The sequence below is a fragment of the Saccostrea cucullata genome, unplaced genomic scaffold (genome assembly GCF_032062105.1).
Source record: "Saccostrea cucullata isolate Sc308-1 unplaced genomic scaffold, CSIRO_AGI_Scuc_v1 ctg6520, whole genome shotgun sequence".
Lineage (NCBI taxonomy): Eukaryota > Metazoa > Mollusca > Bivalvia > Ostreida > Ostreidae > Saccostrea > Saccostrea cuccullata.
Genome location: NW_026928814.1, coordinates 29,762 through 35,150, shown reverse-complemented (window position 1 = coordinate 35,150; position 5,389 = coordinate 29,762). Strand labels below are relative to the sequence as shown.

At 35.1% G+C, this 5,389-nt stretch overlaps 1 long non-coding RNA gene across 1 annotated transcript; it reads left to right on the top strand.

Moving 5' to 3' along the window:
* Nucleotides 1-1,199: 1,199 nt before the first annotated feature.
* LOC134278780 (uncharacterized) lies at nt 1,200-4,183 on the top strand. The gene is made up of 3 exons (XR_009994522.1): nt 1,200-1,422; nt 2,480-2,608; nt 3,640-4,183. It is a non-coding gene; the product is annotated as an uncharacterized LOC134278780 (long non-coding RNA).
* The last annotated feature ends 1,206 nt before the right edge of the window (nt 4,184-5,389 follow it).

Sequence of the window (5,389 nt, the reverse complement as noted above, 5' to 3'; positions counted from 1 at the left end):
CATTTATCATTGCTGCCCTCGCATATCCAACAAACTAGACAGTGATTAACAAGGTTTAACATTTTAATTACCGAAAATTGAATTTGAATTTTACGTGATAAAATGTATAGAGAAGCCCTTTGGCCTAAGGTTTCATTCCCAATATTATTATTGAGTTGTGCACATTAAAACAATATGGGAAAAAAAACTGGTGTGGCTTCAAAATTTTTCCTCTACAGAATCTTTATATTATAGAAAGGAGGCTACGAAATCAAATGAAATGAAGATTAAGGTTCACCATGGGCCTCTTTTGGCCCTGTGAATTTCTGAAAAATCAGAACTGCTCATTTTTACTTGAAAATATGTTACATTTCACTTGGACCCTTGGTGACTTCATATCAAATAAAAACGACATAATTTTTCTTCCTGTTCATGTATTATGTATTATGAAGTCATGAATTGCGTAATTTTCCTCAAATCTTGAAAATATCTTTAAAGTTTTAAGCCGTTTTTGAATATTTTGCATAACCCCCAACCTCCGGTCTAAAATGTTAAACTATATAATGAAAGAAGTCTCGGAATATTCTAATCCATGAATCAATTTTTGGATCGCGGATGGGCTCATATTTTAATCAACAGTTGAAGATACTCAAATTCACTCTTTTTTCAGAATTCAAGAACATTGTCGTTTCACATAGTCTGAGTATCAAAACTTGGACTCTCAGAGGAATTTTTTTTTATAGGAAATGAAAGCACCAAGTCTCTGCATTATGTTCATGTTCTAAATAGGACGTAAGGACTTCGTCAGTTAATTGGTAATATGACAGGGTCATTTTATGGATTTAGTGAACCTAGCCATTTCTTATCCAAAGGCATAGCTTTTTCAGACTTTAATTGTAAATATTTAAACATTTACCATTTGAATTGCACTCTCCCTCAAAGACCCGATGGTACTTAATTGTAAATAAAGCATAAATAAAGCATAAATAAATTACAGTACGAGTCACAAACAGTAATTCTGTACGGAATCTCATAGCATTGAAAACATCGATGCTCAAAATTTGTCACAACAATAAAGTCGTAGTTCTTTCATATAACAGAAATTCAATAAAACTTTTTAAATTTACATCCAAAGGGTTCGATTAGCAGGCGATTTTTTTCTGCATTAACTTATTTTATTCTGGATTCTTTGCTGGTTACCCAAGTTTTAATTGTACATTCATCTAGAGGCAAACATTTGTTGGAACTGCTTTCTAATGACAGAATCGGATCCGATTTCTATTTCCATTAAGAAATGTTAAACTTTCTTTTATGAAATAAGCAAAGCATTTGAACTTTTAATTTTTAGCATACAATGCGGGGTGCGATCAACTTCCCGTACACGCAACACAGCAGCCCTCAGGATATAGTTACCCGATGTCGAGAACTTCAGCCAATATAGTTGTAAGTTTGTGGCCAAATATATAGATATGTCAATCCTTTATTCAACTTGATTCAAATACAGCAATGCTTCACGTTAATTTTAAGTACAGTGTGTTGAAGCGAAAAGCTGTATTTTCTATTTTCATTATTGCGAAAGTTATCGCCCTTGTCGTTTTTAATTAGTCATTATATATTTACTTAGATAAAAACTTAATAAGTACTAGTAGTGTTGAATCCGAATTTAAGTTATCAATTATAATCATTGTTTGTTTCTTTAGATGAATTGATACAAGTTTGTTGATTAAAAGCTTGATTAGTGTTTTTATTACTTTGTAAATAAATAATCACTAAGTATTTTATATGGTGTTAAGGTATATAGGGATTTTGACGGAAAAGGCTTTTGAAGTCAATCTTAACAACTCTTTAGAGTGTATGTAAGTGTGCGGACTTTTCTGCATATATTGTACTGTTAAAAGCAGTAAGTGTGTGTTCATCCCTGGTTATTGCTTGACAGAGTCTCTGGTCATCCCTGCTCTGTAAATAGCATCTCTAAGCAACAAGTGTGCGGACATACCTACTTGTTGCTGCGCAAAATCAGGTTTGAGGACATCCCTGCCTGCATTTTTTGGTGGAGTATTGGTGTGCGGACATCCGTGCCGGTGTCTCTATTCTAGAACCGTGTTTAGTGTCAAGTGTGCAGTCATCCCTGCTTGTCACTGCGCAAGGGCAAGTGTGCGGTCATCCCTGCTTGTCTATTGTGGAAGTGCGCTGGTGTGTGGATTTCCCTGCAATTGTCATTTGTTCGCTACCAGTAGAAACCTTATATACGCTGTACCAAGTGATTAAGATTGCGCATTGTATATATTTGCAGCATCTCAGGGCTATCCGTTTCTATCACGGGTACGAGCCCGCGGGGGTTCACAGGCAGTGCCCTCCCTTGCACGTTACAGTGTGAACTGAAATTTTAAGGAAAAAAATATTATGAATTACAAGTGGACAATCTGATTTTTCGTGATAAAATACCGGTATGTACATTGTAAATTCTTACTGAAGTTGTTGTTTTCCTTTTACCTTATAGGTTAATAGTGCCTCTACACCTACAGTTGTTGCTGCACAAAGAGAAAGCGATTGGCTAGTGCCCGCCATTTTTGCCTGTCTATGCTGTTTCTGGCCCCTTGGCGTTTTTGCAATTAATGCAGCTGTTAATGTATGTTTGTCTTCTCAAAAAAATCAATTTCTATACATGATTTTATATATAATGGTATGGTAGGAACTGTATGTACGTAGAAATGGATTTCATAATTAGATTCAATTTGTACGCCAAGAGCTATTATTATTATTATATATAGTTATAATTTAGATTACAACTAGAGGTGAGCTCACTAAATGATGCCTCCGCATCCCAAAATATGTAAAATGTAAAATAGGAGGTGCACAATGGTAATATGCAATAACATCTTCGCTAGCCAAGGGTTTCAGATACGCTACTATCCTCATGAATCCTTGGCATTCGGTGAAGTCAAAAGACGGGATTGTTTTCGTAACGTGATCTCAAATGTATCAGGGATGCACTGATTGCGTCATCGACAGAAATAAAGACGTGAGTTTAAAAAAATAAAATGAAAGTTGTTTTCCAAGAATAATGAAGAAGCAATAATTGAGTTATCTTTATTTATTATTTATAGTACAAATTTGAAGCTTTAATATAGATTCTTAATTACATATTTAGAAGATATTGGATGACACCATAGCTATTCATAGAATTGCAAGTTTGTTTACTTGCGTTTTTCTTTCCGAGATTAAAAAGTAAAGGTGTATCCCGAACGCAAATATTGTCATTTACAAAAACAGTTGCTGATTGGTCGACTGGGTGTACCGAATCCCAATCAGAACTCGAGAAAAAACCCAAATTCTACAATGTATCAACACCGCATGCCAAGGGATTATGAGGAGAGTAGCGTATCAGAAACCCTTGGCTAACGAAGATGATGTAATAAAGATTCTTTGAAAATCTCATCAGATTTCATTCAGAGGAGTTGTGGATAAGAGATGGGTACCCCAAAGCCTAAGAGACGGACGTACAGACGAACGGACGGACATCCCGATTACTATATACATTTCTATTTTTCAAGCGGGGTTATAATAAAAACCCATCTGAATTTTATTTTGATGGTTTTACATACATGCTTAAAATTAACAGTTGTTAATTTAGGTTCGCTATTTTTTTTACTTCGTCAGGCAAGATCCCATTACGACGAGGGTGACTATGTACATGGAAGATCCTATTCAAGATCGGCTAAACAGTTGACCTTGATTACACTCGTATTCGGCAGCCTCTTCATTACTGGCTTTATTATCTACCTTTTCAGATGAAAGAGATTAACGAACGAACAGGAGCAACCACACAAAACCCCTTTGGGATCTAAAGTGTTAACTTTGCTTTAAATATTATATATTAAATCATGACCAATTTATTTGTACTTTATACTAGTATTCAATGAGCATAGAGTTTTTAATTCTTGATTGTAACTAATGGACATTTTTCATACTCAAATTAACATTCGAATTTATAAGTTAACCTGCTTTCTTTCACTTGGTCATGTATTAGTTTGAACAAAAAATGTTATCCTGTCTCCAAGAAATGCTATCCGATCAACTGTGAGTTTTTTCCCAGATATTTCAAATCAGTTGTAATTGTCTTCAAGTTACTAACTTCAGTTTTGCACTGTCTAGTAAAATTTATTTGCCATGCTGTTTTGTGATTCATATACTGTACAGTAGCTGAATAAAATGGAATAAAGTTCAACCAGATAAAGGGAACTTTCAAATTCAGTCTTCATCACAGGAAATGTATGGTATTGTGGGGTCTAAAATGAACTGATTCATCTTTCTTTCAAATTTCTTAATCACCAGAGTCTAATTACAGGATCATGATTCCCGAACCAACCGTTTACTAAAGTAAAAACACATGATGATGGTAAGTACAGGAACGGCAAGATATAAAAAGTCTTATTAAAATAAAGCTGAGTATTAGGAATGATTTTTGTCCGAAACGCCCCCTCCAACCGGACTGTAAATGTAACAAGGGACATTACATTGTATGAGTCTGAAAGTTAAAAAAAGTGAAGATAAATTAAATGTGTAAGGACTAACCCTAATCAGGCAAACAGTGTGCATCAAGAACCCTAATTGTGCAAATAGTGTGCGAGGACTAATCCTAATCAGTCAAACTTGTGCGATAGTTAATCCATATCTGTATAACAATATGTGAGGGATAACACTAATCATTCTCAAACAGTGTGCTAGATCTAAAAACAACGTGCAAGGTTGTTCCTTATTCAGTCAAACAGTTTTCGGGAACCAACCCTAATCAGTCAATCAGTGTACAAGGACTAGCCTTAATCGTGCAGTTAAACTGTGTTCAAGGACTAACCATAATAAGTAAAACAGTGTTCGAGGACTAACCCTTATCAGTCAAACTGTGTGCGAAGACTGATCCTAATCAGTCAAACAGCGTGCGAGGGATAAACCTAATCATGCAATGAAGCTGAATGCGAGAACTAACCTTATCTTTGAAATGGATGGGTGGGATACTTATTCTGATCAATGGAATTGTATGCAAGGATAAATCCAGTCTCTAAGTTGTGGTATAGACTACGTGGTACAGACTAATTAAGGTCATCTTTTAAAAAATGTTTCGTTGCTCTCTCTCGACAGACTGACTAAAAATGGCCTGACTCAAAACATATTTTATATTCCTGAGGACATTATGTTATTTATTTTCTTTGTATTCCTCTTATCTCGTCAACAAATATGTTGAAATTTTTTGGAAAAACAGATCTATCCGTAAATCTTTCTAGGTAATAATTTTACAATGAGTCGGGCAAACAAATACACCCCTAAAGATCAGTCATTCTTATGTCGACACGATGTATCCCGACGAGCTTGAAATAAAAGATACCACAGAGTCTGACTACGAAAGCCCATT